Genomic DNA, 27,721 nt, shown 5'->3' with positions numbered 1-27,721 from the left:
CCAAAGGCCCAGTGACCAGGTGCCCCTTCTGGCACTAAAATCACCCCCACTTTCCTGAAAGCACATGTAGGCATGCTGTATAAAAGGAATAATGGCCTGCACACACTGAACAAAGAGACAGCAAACATCCAAAGCCAAAGCAGCCCTAATGCCAAAAAAAGTAACCCCCACGAGCCACCCAGCAACACTCCCACATATAAATATCTCAGTAAGACGACAGTAGATACTTTTCCCTAAAATCACAGAGTGAGAAAAATGCAAGCGAAGTGAAGAAGTTCAGACAAAAGAACTGGAGAATTCCTCTGCAGGAACAAACAATGAAAGAGATCTTTGCAGTCTAGAAGACACTGAGTTTAAAAAGCAGGTAATGAAAATAATGAAGTAATTAAGAACATCTACCAACAGTAACAAAGATTATTTTTATTTATTTATTTTTTTACAGTTTCAAGGAGCATTGTTTTTTTTTTTTACTTTTTTTATTACTCAAATGAATTTATCACATCTGTAGTTGTACAAAGATAACTTTAAAAAAGAACTAGAAACTATAAGGAAGAGCCAAGAAAAATTAGAAATTCATTTGCAGATATGAAAGCTGAGCTAAAGGCATTGAATAGCAGAATGAATAATGTGCAGGAACGAATAAGTTACTTGGATGATAGAAAAATGGAAATCACCCAATCAGGCCAGGAGACAGAAAGCCAAATGAAAATAAAATGAAAGTGATATAAGAGTTCTATGGGATAATTAAAGTGAATCTAGGCATAATTGGAATTCCAGAAGGAACACAAAAAGAAAAGGGGATTGAAAATACATTTGAAGAAATTGTAGTTGAAAACTTATCAAATCTAAAGAAGGAAACAGATATGCAGATACAGGAAGCACTGAGGGCTCCAAAACAAGTTGAACCCAAATAGACCTCCACTAAGACATTTTATAATAAAAATGACAAAATTTAAAGATCAAGAGAGGATTCTAAAGGCAGCAAGAGAAACACAAAGGGAACCCCCATCAGGCTTTCAGCTGATTTTATTTATTTATTTATTTATTTATTTATTTATTTATTTATTTTGCTTTTTATGGCCAGACTTGAGGCATATGGAATTTTATTTATTTATTTATTTATTTTGCTTTTTATGGCCACACCTGAGGCATATGGAATTTCCCAGTCTAGTGTAGATGCAATATGAGTTGCATCTACCAGCTTACACCACAGCCATAGTAGCAACATGGGATCTGAGCTGCATCTGTGACCTACACCACAGCTAATGGCAACACTGGATCCTTAACCCACTGAGCGAGGCCAGGGATTGAAATCACATCCTCATGGATACTAGTCAGATTTGTTTCCACTGCACCACAATAGAAAACCCCCTGATTTCTATACAAAAATGCTACAGGCCAGAAGAGAGTGGCAAGATATATCAAAGTTCTAAAAGGAAAAACAACAACAACAACAAAACAATACCCTGTAACATCAAATACTCTACCCAGCAAGATTATCATTTAAAATATGAGAAATAAAGAATTTCTCAGGCAAATAAAAACTAAAAGAATACAGCAATATTAAACCTATCCTAAAAGAAATAGTGAAAGTTATCCTCTAAATAGTAAACAAATCAGGAGATACAGGATGGAGGAAATCACAGTTGCAAAGTAATAACTTAAGGCAGTATACAGATCAAAATGAAAAAAAACTTATTTATCAAAGTGATAATAAAAGCAAAGAATGGCAAAAGGATAAACATGAAGATGTAAAAAAGGAATCAAAATCATAAGATATGGAGAAAGAGAGCAAGAAAATCTAGAATCTTTTTTTTAGAATGTGTTTGAGCCTCTATGACTCTCAGTCTAAAGCAAGCAGATACGGGAAGGGGCTAACATACTTGAAAAATGCAAATCAAAAACATACAATAGATTCACAAAAACCAAAAAGAAAAGAACATAAACATAAAATAAAAGGAAATCATGCACCAGAAAAAGAAAAAGAAAGGAAACAAAGGAGAAACATAGAATCAAATGGAAAGCAAGGTTTAAAATGGCAATAAATACATATTTACCAACAATAAACTTAAATGTCAATCAACTGAAAGCTCCAGTTGAAAGACAAAGAGTGGCAGACTACATAAAAAAACTGGAGCCTACAATATGCTGCCTACAAGAGATTCATCTTAGCGAAAAGGACACATACGTGAGGATGGAAAAAGATATTTCATCCGAATGGAAGTGACAAGAAAGCAGGAGTTGCAATAGTAATACCTGACAAAAGAGACTTTAAAACCAAGGCCATAAAGTAAGATAAAGAACACTATTTAATGATAAAAGACCAATTTGAGAAGAGGATATTACATTCGCCAGTATAAATGCCCCTAATATAAGAGCATTCTTATACATAAACACTAATAAATATGAGGAGAAATTGTTGGAAATGCAATAATAATTGGAGATTTTAACACCCCACTTATATCAATGGGCAGATCCTCTAGACAGAAAATTAATAAGGTAACAGAGATCCTAAACGTTGCAATTAGAATAGTTAGACTTAATTGATGTTTTCAAGACATTACATTAAAAAAATCAGAATATACATTCTTTTCAATTGCACAAGGAATATTCTCTAGGATTGACCACATGCTAGGGCAAAAAACTCACCTCAACAAATTTAAGAGCATAGAAATTATTTCAAGTATTTTCTCTGATCACAATGACATGAAACTAGAAATCAGAGAAAAATAAATGAGAAAAAACTGACTACATGGAGACTAAACAAAACGGCACTAAAAAAAAAATCAATGGATCAATGAGGAAATAAAAAAAGAAATTAAAAATACCTTTACAAATGACATTCAAAACACAACCATACAAAATCTACGGGATGGCTCAAAAGCCTCTCTTGGAGGAAAGTCCATAGCAATACAGGCCTTTCTCAAAAAAGAAGAAAAAAATCTCAAATACACAACTTAACCTACCACTAAAAGAATAAGAAAAAGAACAAACAAATCCTAAAGTCAGCAGAAGGAAGGAAATAATAAAAATCAGAGAGGAATTCCATAAAATAGAGATTCAAAAAAAAAAAAAAAGAAAAAAAAATCAATAAAACCAAGAGCTGGCTCTTTGAAAGGTTAAACAAAATTAGTAAATCTCTGGCCAGTCTCATGAAGAAGAAAAGAGAGAGAACCTAAATTAAAAAAAAAAAAAAGAAATGAAAAAGGATAAATCTCAATGAATACTGCATAAATACAAATAATAATAATAATAATAATAATAATAATAATAATAATAAGAGAATACTATGAACAATTACATGCCAACAAATTTGACAACCTGGAAGAAATGGCCAACTTTTTAGAAACATAGACCTACCAAAATTTATTCAATAAGAAATAGATAATTTTAACAGACTAATCACTAGAAATGAAATAAATATATAACAACAACACAAAAAACCTTACAAACAAAACTCCAAGATCAGATGGCTTCACAGGCAAATTTCACTAAACATACAAAGAAGGACTAACAGCAATTCTTCTTAAATCTTTCAAAAGAAGAAAAAAAGAACACTCCCAAAGACATGCCATAAAGCCACCATCACCCTAATACCAAAATCAGACAAAGATACTAGCAAAAAGAAAATTACAGGCCAATATTTTTGATGAATATGGATGCAAAAATTCTCAATAAAATTTTAGCCAACTGAATCTAACAACACATTAAAAAGATAATACATCATAACAAAGTGGGATTCAACTCAAGTTCAGAAGCATGATTCAACATACACAAATCAATCAATACATTGAAAAAAGAAAGGTAAAAAAACCCCACATGATCATCTCAATAGATGCAGAAAAAGCATCTGACAAAATTCAACATCCATTCCTATAAAAACTCTTACCAAAGTGGTACAGAGGGAACATATCTCAACATAATAAAAGCTATTTCTGACTTACCTACAGGCAATATAATACACAATAGAGAAAATCTGAAAGCCTTCCTGCTAAAATCTGGAATAAGACAAGGATGCCCACTCCCACCACTTTTATTCTACAAAGTATTGGAAGTCTAGCCACAGTAATCAAACAACAAAAAGAAATAAAAGGTATCCAAATTGGAAGAGAAGATGTAAAACAGCCACTATATGCAGGTAACATGATATTATATATAGAAAACCCTAAGGACTCCACACAAAAACTACTATATCTGATGAATGAATTCAGCAAAGTAGCAGCATACAAGATTAACATTCAGAATTTGATTGCATTTCTATATACTAAAAATATTAGAATAGGAATTGAAAAAAAAAACTTTTAAAATAAAATACCAAGGCGGTAAAGACTTCTACACTGAAAAAATAAAACATTAATAAAGGAAATCAAAGAGGATTCAAAGAAATGGAAAGATAACCCATGCTCCTGGCTTAGCAGAATGAATACTGCTAAAATAGCCATTCTATCCAAAGCAATCTATAGATTTAATGTGATCCCTATCAAATTATCCATGACATTTTTCACAGAACTAAAACAGATAGTCCAAAAATTTATATGGAAACATAAAAGATCCAGAATTGCCAAAGTAATCCTGAGGGGAAAAAGCAAACCAGGAGGCATAACTCTTAGACTTCACACAATATTACAAGCTACAGTAATCAGAACAGTGTGATCTTGGTATAAAAACAGACATATGGATCAATGGAACACAATAAAGAGCTCAGAAATAAACGATGCACCTAATATCAATTAATTTTTGGGTAACAAGGACCTGCTGTATAGCACAGGAAAACTTACTCAATGCTGTGTAATAATCTATATCTTAAAAGAAATGGATACATGTATTTGTATAACTGACTTACTGTGCTGTACACCTGAAATTAACATAAATATTTCAAAAAAGAGAAAGAAGAAAGTAAACTGACTTTTTTAAACAAATGGTGCCAGGAAAAAATGGATACCCATAAGCAAAAGACTGACGGTGGACACTTACCTTACACCACATATAAAAATTAGTTCACAATGGCTCAAAGATCTAAACATAAGAGCTCAATCTATAAATCTATTAGAAAAAAATACTGAAAAAGTTTCATGATATTATAGTTGGCAATGACTTCTTTCATGTGACACAAAAGCAAAGACAATGAATAAAAATAGATAAATGAGCTTATTTTAAAATTTAAAACATACGCACATGAAAGGACACAATTAACTAAGTAAAAAAGCAATCTATGGACTCCAAGAAAATATTTGCAAATCATATATCTAATAAAAATTAATAACCAGAATAAAGAATTCATACAACTTAACAACAAAAACCAAATAATTTGATTTAAAATGGTCAAAGTACTTGAATATACATTTTTCAGAAGAAGATATATCAATGGCCAATATGCACATGAAAAGAAAGTGAACAACACTAATCATTAGAGAAATACAAATTGAAACCACAAGATGCCATGTCACACTTATTAGTATAGCTTTTTTGTCAAGAAACAAACACAGAAACAACAGCCTTAGCAAGAAAATCCTCACACATGCTACAACATGAATCTTGAGAACATTACAGTAAATGATATAAGCCAGTCACAAAATTACAAATACTGTATAGTTCTACTTACATGAGGTATCATCTAAAGCTATCAAATTTATAAATGCAGAAAGCAGAACGGTGGTTGCCATGGATTTGTAAGAAAGAGACTGGGGAGTTGTGTAATGGGCACAAATTTTCAGTACTGCTAGATGAAAAGAGTTCCAGAGAGTTTCACAACAGTGTGAATGTACTTAACACTAGTGATCTATACACCTAAAAATGGGTAAGACGGTAAATTTTCTGTTATTTTACCACAATGTAAAAAGTCAATCAACTGTATAAAGCAAAAAAATAATAATATATTGTGGAGTTTATAATGTGTACATGGAAAATGCATGACAAAATAGTACGAAGGATGAGAGGAAAGTACAGGTATACCCTGGAGATATTGCAGGGTCAGTTTCACATCACTGTAATAAAGAGAATATCATAATAAAGCAAGACATGATTTTTTGTTTCCAAGAATATATGTTATGTTTACACTAAACTGTAGTCTGTTAAGTGTGTAATATCATTGTGTGTAAAGAATGTACATACATACCTTAATTTATGATACATTATTGCTAAAAATGCTAACCATTATCTGACCATTGCAGATTTGCCCCAAATTTCAATTTGTAAAAAAAACACAGTATCTGTGAAGTACAATACAGCAAGCTGTGATAAAACCAGGTATGCCTGTAAATATTGTAATCTCTAAAGCATCCAGTAAAGTAACAACCCAAGTAGGTTTAAAATGGGGACATATAGAAAACAAGTATCAAGATGGTAGATTTAAAGACAAACAAATTAATTAACCATTAAATGTAAATGGTCTAAATACATGAAGAAAAAAATTGCTTTTAGGAAATACATTAACAAGCACTAGCAATCTCATTGAAGAACTTTCTAAAATGAAAATCTGCATTATAGATATGATGCCTCATTCTTCAGATAGTTCTGATTTTACCATACGTCATGGTTATTTACAAAAGAAGTATGTTCTTAGTTACCTATATTGCAGATATTTTAAAAATGCTTCCAGTGAGACATACTATCAGTGTAGCACTTCTCTATGACAAAAACATTATGATGGTACAAAACCAAGAAAATTTTTAACAAGTAGGTTGTTTGTGGGGGGATTTTTCTTCTTCAATGAATTTTAATTCTGTTCTTCTAAATCAGGTCTCCCTCTATTTTCCAACTGCTTCCATGGGGGTTTTTTTTTTCAATTTATAGATTTTTATGGAAATAGAGCATAACAAGACAGATTATCTAAATTACTTATTTAAATATTAAGCCGAATTCATAGTAGCAAACAGATTTTTTAATGCAGTTATAGAGGAGGAAAGTGGAAATTAAAGCATTCCCCTGATATATTTCTACCTAATTACACCCCTCTTTTTTATAAACCCTTTGGTATAATGAAAAATGCTTTGCAGACCATTCCTTTAATTCCTTCACAAATATGCTATAATACTTTTGATTCTCACCTTGGTGCTAATACAATAGACGACCTAAATCCAAATGAAAAGTAAATGGAAAAATAACTAATGCATTTTTTTTTTTAGCTTGGGAAAGCAAGTTATTGGATTTATAAGTCAGGTGTATACCATAAATTTGCTTCTGTCCTAAGATAAAATCCACCTTAAGAAAGTAGCTATATTTAGCATCTTATTTATGTCTATGATCTGTTTCAGGTAAACCTAGGCATTTGCCATTTTTAGCTGTAGCACTTCAATAACATTCTGCCAGTAGCAGCAATGTAACGGAATGAGAAGATTCTTTTAATAGAATGAAATTGGCATTATTTTGCCTAATATGCTGATGACAGTTATGTAACTAATAGATATGAGAAGTTACTGAGCAGTGATTGAGATACATGTATCTTCATGTGAGAATAAAAAAAGAATGACAAATATTCTGTTACACAGACTAATAGCTATAGTATACACTCATCTCCCCCTGGTTTATACAACACCAATTTTGTTTAGGCATTCACCCTTTAAAAAGTGACACAATAAAAAACTTGAGGATAAATTTTGATTTGTCTAAGCCCATTCAGAGGTAATTCGTAATCGCTTTTTCCTTGCCAGTGATCATATAGGAGGTGAGAATATAAGTCATGAAGGCAAGTGTGCTGCAAAGTTTTGGATGAAGACTTCAGTATTCTCAAAAAGAAACACACATGAAGACATGGTGTTTTCTTTGCTGACTGCTGTTTTGACTGAATTAGATGAAACTGTAGTGGTCATCTTCTGACTCTGAGGAAACCCAGTCTCAAGACAAGGGTTAACACTTTAAGGATACCAGAGTGAAATAATGGAGAAAATCTGGATCCTGATGATGCCACTGAGAAGCTGGCATGACCAACCTAGGAGCTATTCTATCTTGAAACTTCTTATTTGAGAAAGCATTTTCCAAAACTTTGAGTGATTTTGAAGTTTAAAAAAATTTGACTGCAGTTGAAATTACTTTTACATATCTACTTACTAGGTACATGGTATTGTGCTAAGTGCTGTACCTGAATTATTTTAATACAATAAATATATGAGACAGCTATTATAATATGCATGTAACAGAAAAGGAAATTTTGTCTCGTAGACTTTTGTGTGTGTGTGTCTTTTTGCCATTTCTAGGGCTGCTTCTGCAGCATATAGAGGTTCCCAGCCAGGGGTCTAATCGGAGCTGTAGCCGCCGGCCTACACCAGGGCCACAGCAACGCGGGATCTGAGCCGCGTCTGCGACCTACACCACAGCTCACGGCAACAATGGATCCTTAACCTACTGAGCAAGGCCAGGGATCGAACCTGCAACCTCATGGTTCCTAGTCGGATTCATTAACCACTGAGTCATGACGGGAACTCCTTGTGTCACAGACTTAAATCACATTGCCCATGGTCATATAGTTAATAAATGGCGAGCTGAAAATTCAAAACTTTTTTTACTTCCAAGTTAGACTTTTAGATACTTTATCTGAGCTACTGACTCAGTGTTATTTTATCAATATAATTTCACAAAAATTATTGACAACATATTATAGGGTAGATATACTATGCTAATCTCCCCAATAACTGTATTCAGATTGCAAGATTTTTACTGGAAGCAGTATCTGAGACTGTACATGAGAACAAATATTAAGTCAATTCTACCAATAGACTTGGTAATAGTGTTTTCTATTAGTAACAGCCTCTCTATATAAATAATATGTTTAATTTATTTACATAGCTTTAGTTTTAGAGTGGATTGGAAAGCAGAATAGATTGCAAAGATCTGTGCTGAGGGTTGGCCAGGTATGAATCACTTTTGTCAGGTCTGCATCTGTTGGGATATATAGGAAGGTCATCTATAACTAATGAGAATTCTCAAGAGTGTAGCAGCAATCGCATGTCCTGAGTGCATGTTAATTCTAATTTTAATCATGATATGCTTAAGGACCTACTTAGAAATCACCAATTACTAAGAGCAAACAAATATTTATTGGGTATTTTACTAAGAACACAGTACTGTGCTAGATGTAGGAAACATAAGAGAACTATAAACTATGAAATATTAGTTACATTCAAGCAGTATATACATTCTTGCCTGGATGATGAGATTAAAATAGCAAGAGAAAGATGCAAGAAATATAAATCATCAAATGCTTATATGAAGGTGAAAATAAGAAGTTCACAAAAGAGATCTCTAAGCAGGTGCCAAATACATGTCTATATACCACCTTATAAATTTCAAAAATATTTCATGTTTTCTGAGGTGATATTCATAAAACTGCATCAAGGCAGGAAACACAAGTAATATTTAATCAATACTGACAACTACCATTAATGCTAATCTCTGATGTATGAGACACTGCATAGAGCACTCTTCATTTTCTTTTTCTCATTTTATCCTCACAAAAATCTCATGTAGTAGGGACTACTGTCCCCATTTTCAGAAGCTGAAACTGAGTTAAACTGCTTGAGAATAGACAACTAACAATTCAAAATTTGTACTTAACAGTAACAATGAAAGTTGAGATTCTACTACTGAATTTTGCCAATATTGTGAAATAATAATGAATCTCCCAAACTTATAAATATCTCACCTATAAAGAAAACTTTTCCTTATTTTGTCTCAAATAGCCTGAACAAAATTTCAGTAAGTCTAACTGTGGTATATATGGAATGGTTGGCCAAAGGAGGCCTGCCGTAGAGCACAGGGAACTATACCAAATATTCTGTGATAATCTACATAGGAAAAGAATCTGAAAAAGAATGTGCGTCTATGTACAAGTGAATCACTCTACTGTACAGCAGAAATTATCACAACATTGTAAATCAACTATACTTCAATAAAACTTTAAAAAAATATCACACCTAACAACCTCAAACCTATATACTGTCTTTGTGAAACATAAAACTTTCGGAATTATAAAATACAGGCCTTTTATATATGGCTTATTTCACTTAGCATAATATTTTCCAAGTCCATCCATTCTGCAGTATATATCAGAATTTAATTCCTTTTAATGGGTAAATAATATTCCACCATATGGATAAACCGTATTTGTTTAACCATTCATTTGTTGCCAGACACTTGTGTGGTTTCCACATTTTGGTAACTGTATAATACTTTTATGAACATTAGTGTACATGAACCTATTTATATACGTGTTTGGTTATATACTTAGTAGTGGAATTGCTATGTTTAACTTTTTGAAGAACTGACAAACCATTTTCCATAGCAACTGTACTGTTTTATAATTCCACCAGCAATGTAAGAAGGCTCCAATTTCTCTACACACTTGCCAATATTTTCTTTATTCTTCTTTTGCACACTTTTCCTTTCCCTTTTTTTTCAATGACAGCTATACTACCAGTTGTGGAGAGGAATCTATTGTGGTTTTAATTTGCAGTTCCCTAATGAATAATGAAGGTTAGCATTTTTTCTTTGCTTATTAGCCATGTGTTTATCTCTTTGGAGAAATGTCTATTCGAGTCCTTCACAATTTAAAAAAATTGGTTGTCTTTTTTGTTGTCATTGAGCTGTAGCAGTTCTTCACATATTCTAGATAATATACACTTATCAGATACATGATTTGTAAATATTTTCTTCCATTCTGTGGACTGTGTTTTCACTGAGTGTTCTTTGAGGCATAAAAGTTTTAAATTTTCATGCAGTCAATGTATCTCTTTTTTATTGCCTGTGCAATACATCAAAATATGGTCCTATTTAAGAAACCATTGACAAATCTAAGGTCATGAAGATTTGTCCCGATCTTCTAAAAGTTCTTTTCAGCAAGAATTGCTGGGAAACCTGGAGAGCTACATGGAAATCAATGAAACTAGAAAACACCCTCACACCATACACAAAAATAAACTCAAAATGGCTGAAAGACTTAAATATAAGACAAGACACCATCAAACTCCTGGAAGAGAATATAGGCCTGGAAGAGAATATAGGCAAAACATTCTCTGACATCAACATTACAAATGTTTTCTCAGGTCGGTCTCTCAAAGCAACAGAAATAAAAGCAAAAATAAACCAGTGGGGCCTAATCAAATTGACAAGCTTTGCACAGCAAAGAAAACCAAAAATAAAACAAAAAGACAACTTACAGAATGGGAGAAAATACTTTCAAATGATGCAATGGACAAGGGCTTAATCTCTAAAATATACAAATAACTTAATACAGCTCAACAGCAAAAAAGTCAACAACCCAATGGAAGAATGGGCAAAAGACCTGAAAAGACATTCCTCTAAGGAAGGTATAGAAATGGCCAACAAACACATGAAAAAATGCTCAACATCCCTGATTATTAGAGAAATGCAAATCAAAACTACTACAAGATATCAACTCACACCAGTCAGAACGGTCATCAGTAATAAGTCCACAAATAACAATTCCTGGAGGGGGCGTGGGGAAAAGGGAACCCTCTTGCACTGTTGGTGGGAATGTAAGCTGGTACAATGACTACGGACAACAGTATGGAGGTACCTTAGAAAACTATACATAGAACTACCATATGAACCCAGCAACCCCACTCTTGGGCATATATCCGGATAAAACTTTCCTTGAAAAAGACACATGCACCTGCACGTTCACTGCAGCACTATTCACAATAGCCAAGACAAGAAAACAACCCAAACATCCATCTCCAGATGATGAGTTAGAAAGATGTGGTATATACACACACAATGGAATACTACTCAGCCATCAAAAAGAACCAAATAATGCCATTTCCAGCAACATGGATGGAACTAGAGACTGTCAGCCTAAGTGAAGTTAAGTCAGAAAGAGAAAGACAAATACCATAGGATATCACTTATATCTGGAATCTAATATACAGCACAAATGAACCTTTCCACAGAACAGAAAATCATGGACTTGGAGAATAGACTTGTAGTTGCCTGGAGGAGGGGGAAGGAGTAGGATGAATTGGGAGCTTGGAGTTAATGGATGCCAACTATTGCTTTTGGAATAGATTAGCAATGAGATCCTGCTGTGTAGCACTGAGAACTCTGTCTAACCACTTAGGACGGAGCATGATAATGGGAGAAAAAAGGATGTACACATGTATTGGTAAATGGGTCACCATGCTATACAGTAGAAAAAAACTGCATTGGGGAAATAACAATAATAAAAAAAAGAAAAAGCATACACACAAATGTCTCTTTTGTAACACTGTTTTTAATGGTTAAACAGATGAATAGGATGCTTGAATGTTCTACAATATAGTAAAACAGCTATAATGGAAAAAATAAAAATCATTATTAAAAAAACAAAGAAAAAACTTCAGCCCAAGTTAGTGGTTTGCAACAATGAAGAGAGGTATGACAGCAGTTGCTGCTGCTTTTTGTCTGCACCTCTGTGATCAGAAATCACTAATCAGTAATCAGAGCAAAAAAAAAAAATTAAGAAAAAGTGTATCCTATTGAGCATATTACAGAAGTTAAAAAATGTTAAAGTTTTAGTCTGAAAAAAATAAATAAAGGTTTTATCATTTTAGCTCTAATATTTAGGTCTTCAAATCATTTTGAGTTAAATTTTGTATACTGTGATACTATGTAAAGTAAGTATTCAAACTTCATCATTTTATATATTAATACAGTTTTCCAAATACTATTTGTTGAAGAGAATATTCTGTCCCCTTCCAAAATGGTCTTGGCAGTCTTGATGAAAACCACTTTACCATAAACGTGAGAGCGTATTTGTGGGGACTTAATTCTATTCCATTGGTGTATATGTCCATGTTCATGTCAGTAACAAAATGTGTTGAATACTGTTGACTGCACTAAGTTTAAGAATCAGGAAGTTGTACTCTCCAACTTTTTCTTTTCAAGACTGTTTTCATTATTCAGGGTCCCCTGAAATTCTTTTTGAATTTCAGGATGGATTTTTCTATTTCTGGGAAAAAAAATGTAATTGGGATTTTCAAAAGGATTGAACTGAATCTCTAGATTACTTTGGGAAATACTGTCAATAATATTAAGTTTTATAATCCATGATCATGAGATCTCTAATTGTTTTCTTTGTTTCAGCAGTGTTTTGTACATTTTAGTGTTCAATATGTCTAGTGACTCATAAGTTAAATTTATTCCTGAGTGTTATTTTATTCTTCAGGATGATATCATACATTAAATTGTTTTCTTAATTTCCTTTTCAGGTTGTTTGTTGTTTTGCACAAAATGTATTTTTTGTGTATTGATTGTGTACCCTGCAACTTAGCTGAATTCATTTATTACTTCTAAAGTGAGTGTGTATGCATACTTCTATTTTTAAGGTAACATATGTAATCATGTCATCCGTGAACAGCTAATTTTATTTCTTTCTTTCACTTTGGATTTCTTCTTCTTGCCTAAGTGTTCTGGATAGAACTTCCAGTATATGTTGAATAGAAGTGGTAAGCATGGGTATCCTGACCTTACCCCTGATCTCAGAAAAAAAGTTCCCAGTTTTTCATGTTTGAATATTTTGCTGGTTGTGGGTTTCTCACATATGGCCTTTATCATGTTAAGGAAATTCACTTCTAATCCCAGTTTTTGTTCTTTGTTTTTGTTTTTTTGGTGTTTTTTTTTTTGTTTGTTTTTTTTGCTTTGGCCACACCTATGGCATGCAAAAGTTCCTGGGCCAGGGATCAAATCTGTACCACAGCAATAATCAGAGCCACAGCAGTGATGATGCTGGGTCCTTAACCCACTGAGCCACCAGGGAACTTCTAATCCTTGTTTACTGAATGTTCTTTTTTAATCATGAGACATTATTGGATTTTGTCAAGTGATTTTTCCACATTAATTGTGATTATATGTGGCTTTAATTCCTCATATTAATGTAGTATGTTACAGTAATGGATTTGAATGCTTTGAGCTTATCTAGCCTTCCATTTGACCATGGTGTATAATCCTTTAACAGGCTGCTGGGTCTGGTTTGCTAGAATTTTGTAGAGGATATCTGAACTTATATTCATAAGTGATACTACCCAATAGTTTACTTTTCTGGTAGTATCTTTGTTTGATATTATGATAAAAATATTGCTGATCTCACAGGATAAGTTATAAAATGTTTTCTTGGAGTTCCTTGGTGGTCTAGTGGTTAAGGACTCAGCATTGTTATTACTATGGCTTTAGTTATTGCTGTAGCTCAGATTAGATTCCTGAACCAGGACCTTCTGCATGCTGCGGGCAGGCCAAAAAAAAATTTTTTTGTTTCTTCAATTTTTTGGAAGAGCATGAGAAGGATTTTTTTTTTTTTTTTTTTTTGGCTTTTTAGGGCTGCACGATTGGCATATAGACGTTCTCAAGCTAGGGGTTGAATTGGAGCTGCCTATGCCACAGCCACAGGAACACCAGATCCAAGCTGCATCTACAACCTATACCACAACTCACAGCTACGCTCGATCTTTAACCCACTGTGCATGGTCAGGGATTGAACCTGCCTCCTCATGAATACTAGTTGGGTTCATTACCACTGAGCCACAACAGGAACGCCTGAGAAGGATTTGTGTCAATTCTTTAAATATTTGGTTGAATTCAGCATTTCTCTTGCCTGAGGAGACAGATCCAAAAAATATTGCTAAGACCAATGTCAAACAGCACAATGCCTATATTTTTCTAAAATTTTATGGTTTCGAGTTTTATATTTATGTCCTTAGTCAACTTTTGAATTTACTTTTGCAGATGTTATGAAAAAAGGTTCTAATTTAATTATTTCACATGTAGCTGTCCAAATTTCCCAACACCTCTTATTCAAGAGACTGTCTTTCCCCATTTTTGCCACCTTTGCCAAAGACTAATTGACCATATGTGCCTTGGTTCATTCTAGGCTCTCCTTCCTGTTCCTCTGATTCATGTGTTTATTTTTGTGCCAGTATCACTGTCTTGATTCCTTTGCTTCAGAGTATAGTTTGAAGTCAGATATCTGTACCTTTATTTTTTTTCTCAAGATTGCTTTGGTTATTCCAGGTCTTTTGTGGTTTCCTATTAATTTTAGGATTATTTATCCTAATTCTGTGAAAAATGTAATGAGTATTTTGATAAGGATTGCACTAAATGTATAGAATGCTTTGGGTATGGACATTTTACCAGTATTAATTCTTCCAATCCATGAACACAAGAAAACTTTCCATTTATTTGTATCATCTTGAATTTCCTTCTTCAATGTCTTACACTTTTCAGAAGACAGGTCTGTGAGTTCTTTGGTTAAGTTTATTCCTAGGTACTTTAACTTTTAGATGTCATTGTAAAATGGGATTATTTTGTGATTTCTATGACAGTTAATCAATGTAGAGAAAAGCAACAGATTAATATATATTAACCTTGTATCCTGCAACTTTATTTAATTCATTAGTTCTAATAGTTTTTTTTGGTGGAGTCTTTTAATTTTTCTACACACAGAATCATATTAAATGAAAATAGTAAGAGTTTTACTTCTCTTCCAATTTGGATGCCCTTTATTCCTTTTTCTGTTCTGACTGTTTTGGCTAGGACTTCCAATACTATACTAAAGAGAAATAGTGAGAATTGGCATCCTTGTCTTGTTTTGGATAATGGAGGAAAAGCTTTCAGCTTTCAACATTGAGTATGATGTTAGCTGTGGATTTGTAATAAATGGTCTATATTATATTTAAGTATGTTCTATCTATACCAATACTGTTGAACAATTTTTTTTTTTTTTTTTTTTTTGCTTTTTAGGGTCGCATCTGAGGCATATGGTAGTTCTCAGGCTAGGGGTGGAATTGGAGCTGCACCTGCCGGTCTTCACCACAGCCACAGCAACACGGGATCCGAGATGGGTCTGTGACCTACACCACAGCTCACAGCAATGCCACTGAGTAAGGCCAGAGATTGAACCTGCATCCTCATGGATATTAGTCAGGTTTGTTATTGCTGAGCCACACTGGGAATTCCAGAAAAAAAATTTTTCATAAACTAATGTTGAATTTAGTCAAATGCTTTTTCTGTATTTACGGAAATTTCAATGTGCTCTTTCTACTATGTTTTGTTAAAGTGGTACATCACTTTGATTGATTTGTGGATACTGAAGCATCCTTATACCAGAAGAATAAATCCTGTTTGATCATGGCTTATGAGCCTTTTTATATTCTAGAATTTAGTTTGCTAATATTTTGATGAGGATTTTTGCTTCTATGTTCCTCAGGGGTACTGGCCTGTAACTTCTTTTTCTGTAGTGTCTTTGCTTGGTTTTGGTAACATGGTAATGCCAGTCTCATAGAATGAGTATGGAAGTTTTCCCTCCTCTTCAATTTATTTGGAATAGTTTGAGAGAGATGGGTATAAGTCTTCTTTAATGTTTAGCATAACTCCATTGTAAAACCATGAGATCCTGGACTTCTGTTTGTTGAACATTTCTTAACTACTGATTCAATTTCAGTACTAAAAACTTGTCCATTTGGATTATTTTTTTTCCTGATTTAGTTGTAGAAGATGTACATTTCTAAGAATTTATCTATTTTTTCTAGGTTATCCAATTTGTTTGTATATCACTGTCTGCAGTATTCTCTTATGATTCTAATTCTCTGACATCAGTTGTAACTAGATCACCTCTCACAAAAACCCAAAATCACAACAGAATGCTGAATAACCATTGACAAAATAGATTGGCAACTACCAAAAAGATATCCTACACCCAAAGACAAATAAGAAGCCACAACAAGACAGTAGGAGGGGCACTTTCATGATATAAACAAAACTCATACCCACTGGGTGGGAGACTAACAGAATGAAAAATAACTATGTTGCGGAAGCTCTCCCAGAGCAGTGAGAGTTCTGAACCCCACATAAGGTCCCCCAGCCTGGAGGTTTGGCATTAGGAAGAGGAGCCCCCGGAGCATATGGCATTGAAGGTCAGTGTGCCTTGAGTGCAGGAGTTTCACAGGATTGGGGGAAACAGAGATTCCACCCTTGGAGGGTACACAAAAGATTTCATGTGAACTGAGTCCCAGGACAAAGCAGGGACTCCATAAGAATCTAGGCCAGACCAACCTGAGGGTCTTGAAAAGTGTCATGGGGAGGCAAAGGCCACAGGTCACTGTGGTGGCTGTACAGTGGAGGCAGAGGTCTGAGGGAATAATTTTGGGTGTGAGCTTCATTGGAGGTTGCCATTTTAAAAAAAAATCTGGCCCCACCCAATACCCTGCAGGCACCAGGGCTGAGAAGCCTCAGGCCAAACAACCAACAGGATGGGACTACAGACATACCCATCAAAAGACTGTGAAAGTCCTCTGAGGCACACAAGTGCCTCTAATCCAACCCCTCAATATGGCCCTGCCCACCAGAGGGACAAGACCCAGCTCCATCTACCAGCACTCAGGTACCACTCCCTGCCATCAGAAGCCAGGACAAGTCCTGGACCAAAAACACTGACCAGGGGTAGACACCAGAAGCAAGGGTGGATACAACCCTGCAGCCTACAGAAAGGAGACCACAAACAAAAAGCTAGACAAAATGAAAGAGCAGAGAAATATGCTTCAAAATAAGAAATAAGACAAATCTCCAGAACAACAACTAAGTGAAGTGGACATAAGCAAGCCTACATGAAAAAGACTTTAATGACAGGAGGATGATTCAAGATCTGATCTCAGAAAATAAATGGAAGCAAAGATTGAGAAATTACAAGAAATATTTAACAAGAAATAATAATTAAAGAATGAGCAGAGATAAACGATATAATAACTGAAGTGAAAAATACACAAGAAACAATGAATAGCAAAATATATGAGGCAGAGGAATGAATAAATGAGGTAGAAGACAGACGAGTAGAAATCACTCATGTGGAACAGAATAAAGAAAAAAGAATGAAAAGAAATAAGAACAGTCTAATAAGAGACCTCTAGAACAACATTATACACACCAACGACTGCATTATAGAGGTCCCAGATGAAGAAAAACAGGGAAAGGGCCTGAGAAAATATTTGAAGAGATCATAGCTGAAAACTTTCTAACATGGGAAAGGAAACACTAGTTCAAGTCTAGGAAGCACAGTTGAGTCTCATACAGGATAAACACAAGGAGGAACAAACAAGACTCTTATTAATAAAATCAATCAAAATTAAAGACAAAGAGAAAATATTAAAAGCAACTAGGGGAAAGCAACAAATAACATACAAGGAAAACCTGTAAAGTTATCACCTGACTTTTCTGAGGCCAGAAGTGAGTGGAACAATATATTTAAAGTGGTGAAAGGGAAAAGTCTATAATCAAGAATACTCTTCTCAGCAAGGCTCTTATTCAAATTCAATGGAGAAATAAAAAGCTTTACAGACAAGTTCAGCAGCACCCAACTAGCTTTACAACAAATGCTACAGGAACTTCCCTAGGCAGAAACAAAAAGGCTATAACTAGAAATAACAATGTTACAAAAGAAAAGGCTCACCAGTAAAGGAAATATATAATTAAAGTAGGAAATCATTCACACACAAATATGATATCCAATCAGTAATTCCAAGAAGAGAAGAGTATAATTACAGGCTACTGAAAAAGCATTTGATGTTAAGAGACCAGCAACTTAAAACAATCTTCTGTGTATATAGACTGCTTTGTCAAAACCTCATGGTAATCACACACACAAGAAAAATCTACAAGAGATACACAATTAAGAAAAAGCAATAGAAACACTAAACTAAAGATACTTATCAAGCCACAAGAGCACAGAACAAAAGAAGAAAGGAGGAAAAAAGGCTATAAAAACCACATACAAAGCAATTACCAAAATGGGAGTTTTTGTCATGGCTCAGAGGTTAACAAACCCGACTAGTATACATGAGGTCACAGGTTCAATCCCTGGCCTCACTGAGTGGGTTAAGCATCCAGCATTGCCATGAGCCGTGGTGTAGGTTGCAGGCATGGCTCAGATCCCACATTGCTCTGGCTGTGGTATAGGCTGGCAGCTATAGCTCTGATTGGATCCCTAGCCTGGGAACCTCCATATGCCACAGTTGTGGCCCTAAAAAAGACAAAAGACAAAATAAAAATAAAAAACAATTACCAAAATGGCAGTAAGAACATACATATCAATATTTTCCCTAAATGTAAATGGATTAAATCCCTCAATCAAAAGATACAGAATGGCTGCATGTACACAAAAAATAAGACCCGTATACATGTTGTCTACAAGAAATCCATTGCAGATCCAGGGACACATACAGACAGAAAGTGAGAGGATGGAAAAAGTTATTCTAGGCATACAGAAATCAAAAGAAAGCTAGAGTAGCAATACTCATTTCAGACAAAATAGACTTTCAGATAAATAAGGTTATAAGCGACAAAGAAAAACACCATATAATGATCAAAGGAACACTCCATGAAGAACAATTATAAATATATATGTACCCAGCATAGGAGCACCTCAATATATAAGGCAACTGCTGATAGACATAAAAGGAGAAATTGAGGGAGTTTGCTTGTGGTACAGTTGGTTAAGGATCAGGCACCATCATTGCAGTGACCCGGGTTCAAACCCTGGCCCAGGAATTTCCCCATGCCATGGGCACAGTCAAAATAAAAAGGGTCACTGTTGTGGCATGGGTTCAAACCCTGGCCCAGGAACTTCCATGTGCCATGGGCACAACCACTATCTTTTAAAAGGAGAACTAGACAATAACAAATAATCATGAGGGACTTTACACCCCACTTACAGCAATGGACAGATCATCCAGACAGGAAACCAACAAGAAAATACAGGCCTTAAATGATACATTAGATCAGATGGACTTGATATTTACAGAACATTTCATCTGAAAACATTAGAATACACATTCTTCTCAAGTACACATGGAACATTCTCTAGGATAGATTATACCTTGGGCCACAAATCAAGCCTCAGTATATTTAGGAAACTTGAAATCATATCAAGCATCTTTTCTGACCACATTGCTATAAGAAATTAACTACAAGAAAAAAGCAGCAAAAAATCACAGACACTTGGAGACTAAATAATACGCTGCTAAACAACCAATGGATCACTAAAGGAAATCAAAAATGAAATAGAAATATAGGTAGAGATTAATGAGAATGAAAACACAATGATCCAAAACCTATGGGACACAGGAAAAACAGTTCCAAGAGCTAAGTTTATAGCAACAGAAGCTTACAACAGGAAATAAGAAAAATCACCAACAATGTAACCTTACACCTCAAGCAACTAGAGAAAGCAGAACAAACAAAACTCAAAGTTAGCTGAAGGAAAGAAATCATAAAGATCAGAGCAGAATTAAATGAAACAGAGATGAAGAAAACAGTAGAAAATATCAATGAAAACTAAAAACTGGTTCTTTCATGAGGTTTTGGGTTCAATCCCTGGCCTCACTCAGTGGGTTAAGTATCCAGCATTGCAATGATATGTGGTGTAGGTCGCAGACATGGCTCAGATCTGGCATTTCTGTGGCTGTGGCATAGGCCTGCAGCTATAGCTCAAATTAGACCCCTAGCCTGGGAACCTCCATGTGTCACGGGTGTGGCCCTAAAAAGCAATAAATAAATAAATAAATAAATAAATAAATAAATAAAAGCTGGTTCTTTGAAAAGATCAACAAAAGACCTATCAAGACCCATCAATAAAAAAGGGAGGAGTTCACGTCATGGCGCAGCAGAAATGAATCTGACTAGGAACCATGAGGTTGCGGGTTCAGTCCCTGGCCTTGCTCAGTGGGTTAAGGATCCAGCATTGCTGTGAACTGTGGTGTAGGTTGCAGACGTGGCTCAGATCTGGAGTTGCTGTGGCTGTGTCGTAGGCCAGCAGCTGTAGCTCTGATAAGACCCCCTAACAAAAAAAGAAAGAAAGAAAGAAAGAAAGAAAGAAAGAAAGAAAGAAAAAAGGGAAAGGCCTCAAATCAATAAAATGAGAAATGAAAAAAGAGAAGTTAGTTCTAACTGATACCATGGAAATACAAAGGATCATGGGTATAGTACAAGTAACTATATGCCAGTAAAATGGACAGCTTAGAGGAAATGGGCAGATTCTTAGAAAGGTACAATCATCCAAGGCTGACCAAGGAAGAAATGGAAAATATGAGCAGAACAATCAAAAGTACTGAAATTGAAACTGTGATTTAAAAACTTCTAATAACAACAACAAAAAGGAGTGCCCTCTGTGGCTCAGTGGTAACAAACCCAACTATAATCCTTGAGGATGTGGGTTTGATCCCTGGCCTCACTCAGTGGGTCAATGATTTAGCATTGCCTTGAGCTGTGGTATAGGCCAGCAGCTGTAATTTCAATTCGACTCCCTAGCCTGGGAACCTCCATATGCCGTGAGTGTGGCCCTAAAAAGCAAAAAGAGAAAAAACAGAAAACCCACTTCTAACAAATGTCTAGCACGAGATGGCTTCACAGGTGAATTCTATCAAGCATTTAGAAAAGAGTTAACATCCATCCTTCTGCTATACTCCAAAAAACTGCAGAGGAAGGAACACTCCCAAACTCACTCTATGAGGCCATCATCACCCCAAGACCAAAATCAGACAAGGATACCTTAAAAAAAGAAAATCACACATCAATATCACTGATGAATACAGATACAAAAATCCTCAACAAAAACGCAAGTAAACCAAATTCAACAAAACATTAAAAAAATCATATACCATGATCAAGTGGGATTTATCCCAGGGATACAAAGATTCTTCAATATCCTCAAATCAGTCTGTGTCATACAAAACATTAAGCAACAGAAGAATAAAAACAACATGATCACCTGAACAGGTGCAGAAAAAGCTTTTGACAAAATCCAACACTCATTTATGATAAAATCCTCCTTAAAGTGGATATGGGGGGAATTTATCTCAATGTAATATAATCCATAAATGATAGATCCACAGATAATATCATTTTCAATGGTGAAGAGCTGAAAGTATTTCTGCTAAGATCAGCAACAAGACAAGTATGTTCACTTGCTACTTTTATTCAACATAGTTTTGGAATTCCTAGCCATGGCAATTGGAGAAGAAAAAGAAAAGAAATCCAAACTGGAAAAGAAAAGTAAAATTGCCACTGTTTTCAGATGACATGATACTATACATAGAAAATCATAAAGAGCTCATCAATTAATTCTGTAAAGCTGCAGGATACAAAATTAACACACACATCTCTTGCATTTTTATACACTAACAATGAAACATATGCTAGAGAAACAAAGGAAATGATCCCATTCACCACTGCATCAAAAAGTGTAAAATACCTAAGAATAAACCTACTTAAGGAGGCAAAAGATCTGTATTCTGAAGATTATAAAATGCTGTTGAAAGTAAGTGAAGATGATGCAAAGAGAAGGAAGGACATACCATGTTCTTAGATTGTAAGAATCAATATCGTTAAAATGAGTACACTACCCAAGGCAAACTACTGAGTCAAGGCAATTCCTATCAAATTACCAATGTCATTTTTCACAGAACTAGAACAAAAAAATTTTAAATTTGTATGGAAACACAAAAGACCCTGAATAAGCAAAGCAATCCTATGAAAGAAACATACAGCTGGAGGAATCCCTGATTTCAGACTATACTACAAAGCTATAGTCATCAGAACAGTATGGCTCTGGCATAAAAACAGAAATATACATCAATGGAACAAGATAGAAAGCCCAGAAATAAACCATGTACCTACAATCATAATCAATGACAAAGGAGGCAAGAATATAGAATGGAGAAAAGACAGTCTCTTCAATAAGTGATGCTATGAAAACTAGACAGCTACATGTAAAAGAATGAAATTAGAACACTCTCTAACACTATACACAAAAATAAACTCAAAATGGATTAAACACCTAAATCTAAGACCAGATACTATAAAACTCTTAGAGGAAATCACCGGTAGAACATTCATTGACATAAATTGCAGCAATATCTTTATGGTTCCACTTCCTAGAGTAATGAAAATAAAAACAAAAATAAACAAATGGGACCTAATTAAACTTAAAAGCTTTTGCACAGCAAAAAAAAAAAAAAAAAAAAAAAAAAACCCCACAAAATCCCCCACAAAGAATATGAAAAGACAACCCACAGAATAGGAGAAAATATTTGCAAATGAAGTGACCAACAAAGGATTAATTTCCAAAATATACAACTCACACAGTGCAATATCAAAAAACCCAGTCAAAATATGGTCAGAGGATCTAAATAGACATTTCTTCATAGAAGAAATACAGCTGGCCAAAAAGCACAAGAAAAATGCTCAATATCACTAATTATTAGAGTAATGCAAATCAAAACTAAAATGAGCTATCACTCACACCAATCAGAAAGGCCATCATCAAATACTCTAAAAAAAAATCAATGCTGGAGAGGGTGCAGAGAAAAGAGAACCCTCCCACTGTTGGTGGGAATGTAGACTGCCACAACCACTGCAAAAAAAAGTATTGAGGTTCTTCAAAAAGCTAGCAGTAGAACTACTACAAATCTAGCAAAATCCCACTCCTGGGCATAAATCTGGAAAACCGGAAGTTTCCATCATGGCTCAGTGGTTAATGAATCCGACTAGGAACCATGAGGTTGCGGGTTCAATCACTCAGTGGGTTAAGGATCCGGCATTATCGTGAGCTGTGGTGTAGGTTGCAGACTTGGTTCAGATACTGCGTTGCTGTGCCTCTGGCACAGGCTAGTGGCTAAAGCTCCGATTACAGCTCCCTAGCCTGGGGGCCTCCATATGCTGTGGGTGTGGCCCTAGAAAAGACAAAAAGAAAATCTCTCCCCCGCCAAAAAATCTGGAAAACAAATATAATTTGAAAAGGATCCAAGGATCGTGTACCCAATGTTCAGCGCAGCAATATGTACAAAAGCTAAGACATGGAAGCAACTTAAACATCCATCAACAGATGAATGATAAAGAATACGTGGTACATACAATGGATTATTACTCAGCCATAAAAAGAATGAAATAATGCCATTTGCAGCAACCTGGCAGGACCTAGAGATTATCATACTAAGTGAAATATATCAAACAGAAAGACAAAAGTCATTATATCACTTATATGTGGAATCTTAAAAAAAAAAAAAGATACAAATGAACTTATTTATAAAACAGAAACATACAAGCTTCAAAAACAAACTTACCCTTCCCAAAAGGGACAGGTGGGGGGAGGGATGCATTGGGGGTTTGGGTTTAGGATATGCACACTACTGTACACAGAATGGATGGTCAACAGGGACCTTTTGTATAGCACTGGGAACTGTATAACATCTTGTGTTAACTCATATGGAAAAATAATCTGAAAAAAATGGCTATGTATAGGTGTATAACTGAAAGACTTTATTGTAAGCAGAAATTATCACAACATTGTAAATCAACTATACATCAAAAAAAAAACCTTTCAAAATGAAAAAAAAATGTATTATTTGGTTCAAAAATAAATAACCCAAACAGCTCTTGGTTTCATTAATCTTTTCTAATCATGGGTGAGGGTTGTTAAAAATGCACATTCATGTGTTTCACTCTGGACCAACCAAACAAAATTTCATACATAGAGTCCAGCAACCTGCTTGATAAATAAACACTCCATATTAAGTCTTAGCACACTGCTTTGGGAACTAGTACATTATATCAGGTTTCCTCTAATTTTATAGGTTCTACCTTTTCAATGTTTCTTTCCTTTCCTATGGCCTCTCCCCTACTTTAAGACTGCTTCACATCTTAGTGGGACATTAGTAATAGGACTCCCTTGCCTCTAGGATATTTTCCACTCTAATTTATCCTACACAAAGGACCCTTATAAATCTTACTAAATCACAGCTCTGCTCATTTAATGTGACAAGAACTTATTGAGAGCATACCATATACCAGGTGCTCTAGGGCAGAAGGTTCTAAGTGGGGCTGATAATCAGAATCATTAAGTGGAAGAAACCTTTTAAAAACAGAGATCCTCTACCACTCCTCCAGGCCTACTAAATCAGGATCTACAGAGCTAGATTGAGAAAAGTTTATTGTTACAAAGTTCCCCAGGTGACTCTGATACTTTTGAGCAACACTAGACTGAAGCATATAAAGATTAAAACAATCTTGGGTATTTAGATTGTACTGGGGGGCAGATATGAGCATAAGCAAATATCTAACATAAACCAAACTGATTAATGCTATATTAGAAGTACCAAGTGCCTTGAGAGAGATTAATTCTAACTGCATTAAACACCTTTTGTAACACACCAACCTGGAAGAAATCTTTTACTTTTCTAATTTCCCATAGCACTTTATAATTCTCTTACGATCTCATTTTTATCTTAAACTATAATTATTTTTGTATATCATTCCTTTTCTCTCCACATTTACTTAAGGTCAGAGCTTTAGCTTTATAAGAGCACATAATCTGAAAAAGAATTATTCTCAGAGTTCTAATTTATTTACAGGATAAAGCTGTACTTAAAAAACTCTAAATTGTGCATGGTTATGCATTTAATAAATTATCTCAAAAACTGGATGTCCTTGTAACTCTTGGATATATGTGGCCAAAGTTATGGATTTTAACCTCAGTAAGGCCCTTAGTACAGTTCCTTCAACATTGCAGGTACTCAATAAAAAAGTTATGTGAACCAGTAGGGTCTGGGGAAAATGTCTTTGGATATGCAAAAACATACTTAAAATGTCTGGTGTTCACTTAAAAGGTTATATAGATTCCAAATGAAATAATACGCTGGTGGTTTTTGGAAACCAGCTCGCTATGAGCCAAAACTAATCAGCCTGTTTTTGGTTTTTTTTATTGTTGTTGTTGCTGTTGTTTGTTAGTTTGGATGGTCTGGCACTGTGCTGGTGTGCTTGGGTGTATGTATGTATGTATGTGTTGTGTTTTTCGGTTTTTTTAGAAATTTTAACATCTCTGAGCAAATATTCTCCAATTTACCATAGGCTCTACCATTCCTTATTACTTTCACTAATCAGACATACACAATTATATTATATATAAGTGTAAAGATGAGAGTTCTCAAGATGACAGACAAAAGCTACCAATCACCTTTGCTTTTTGAGCTGGCTACTGTTATGTACTGAATTGTGCGGGTGGCAGCAGGGGCATTCATATGCTGAGGTCCTCATCTGTGGTACTTCAGAATGCAACCATTCTTGGAGATAAGGTCTTAAAGAGATAACTAAGCTAAAATGAGGTCTTTAGGATGGGCCCTAACCCAGTATGACTGACACCCTTTTATGAAAAATGTGGACACAGATGTCTAGGTACATGAAGTAAAGACGTGTAAAGACAAAGGCAAAACTACATGTCAGTGAGAGAGGCCTCAGAATGAAATCAACTCTGCTGACATCTTGATACTGAACTTTCTAGCTTCTAGAATTGTGAGAAAATAAATTTCTGTTGTTTATGGCACCCAGGCTATGGTTTCTCTGTTATGGCAAACACAGCAAACTAATACAGCTACCAAGTATATGTAATATCAATCTTAACTTAGGCATTTCCTACATCAAATGTGATCATTCTGCCAGGTAGAGTGGTAAATACAATTCTAAGTAACTTAGAATCTAAAAGATGAGGCAAACTATGTGTACACTCATCAACATAAATGATAAAAACATTAACAGGCCTAAAGCATTAACAGGCTTAAAACTATATATACAAAAGCCAAATAAACAGTACATTTATAATTCTATAGGTGTTCTGGAGGGAGGGAGTTGACTATGGGTTATACCTCAAAAAATTCAATTTGACCTGATTTTTGAAGGATAAGTAACACTCAACCAAGGAGATGGGAGAGGTCATTTACAAGAGAGGAATGGAGTGTACAAAGTCAAATGCTACTAGAGGGAACACCGTTTTTCCCAAGAACATCTAATTTAGGTTCAAGTCTCCTTTCTCTGCTTTCGAAACTCTAAAATCATGATACATTTTTAAATTAATGGCCCAAGTCCTTATAAAACTTAGGATATTTATCCTGCAGATAAATAACAGTGTAACTAACTTTGTTCAGTACAATACTGACATCCAAAGGATGGTCTGGTTCATCTCTGAGGCCTCTTGGGCCTCTGCTAAGAGTTGGTTTTATTTTCAAATGGACTACTGAGGGCAATAAGCAATTCACAGAACATTGTCTTTTGAAATCTAGCCATTTTTTGATCTCTTGCCTATCTATCAAATCTCATCATGTTAAATGGCTCCACAATGCAGGTGGCCTGTGTTTTCTTAAGTGCTGCTTCTTCTGAAGAATGTATTACTCAGTTCATTAATGTTTCATACCTAAGTATTCTAATGTATTTAATTTTTTATTTAATGAAATTTCTAACCTTGAGGCTGAGGAAGTGCTCATTAGCTGGGAATTTTGAAGATGGAATTTTAAGAATCAGGTTGGCAGGAAACTAAACACGTAGACCTAAGCTTTCATAAATGCATCCCTGTCTTAAGTCTAAAAGAAGAAATTCTTCTTGATAAGCAGATAAGTTCTGCTGAAGTTTTCTCTTAGATTCTGGTGATAAGCATTTAACACCGACTTTTATGGTTTGTTAAAAGATGTGTTTCAAAGCTCCAAATTTTGGGGTTTTTTTTAAAGCCTTATTTTTTCCTTCATCATTTCAACAAAGTTACTTTCTTCCATAAATAAGAGACTTGTGTGAGATCATTACCATCAAAAGAGATAGACATTGAACCAAAGACGCCATGTCTAGCATCTGGTTTCAATTATTTTAGATGCAAGAGATTCTCTAAGAAAGAATAAGCCTCAGCTGAATTAGCTCAATTCCTGTAATGATT

General features: G+C 34.8%; 1 long non-coding RNA gene across 2 annotated transcripts in view; it reads right to left on the bottom strand.

Annotated features, from left to right (window-relative positions):
* The window catches only part of LOC110261269 (uncharacterized), a 191,986-nt gene that overhangs the window by 163,684 nt on the left and 581 nt on the right, over positions 1–27,721 (bottom strand). The gene's annotated exons all lie outside the window — the stretch shown is intronic.

Source organism: Sus scrofa, chromosome 6 (genome assembly GCF_054392235.1).
Source record: "Sus scrofa isolate SSC_HxYL_T2T_F1_AM1 chromosome 6, Sscrofa_HxYL_maternal_Yorkshire_Landrace_v2.0, whole genome shotgun sequence".
Classification (NCBI taxonomy): domain Eukaryota; kingdom Metazoa; phylum Chordata; class Mammalia; order Artiodactyla; family Suidae; genus Sus; species Sus scrofa.
This window is presented reverse-complemented; position numbering and strand designations above follow the sequence as displayed.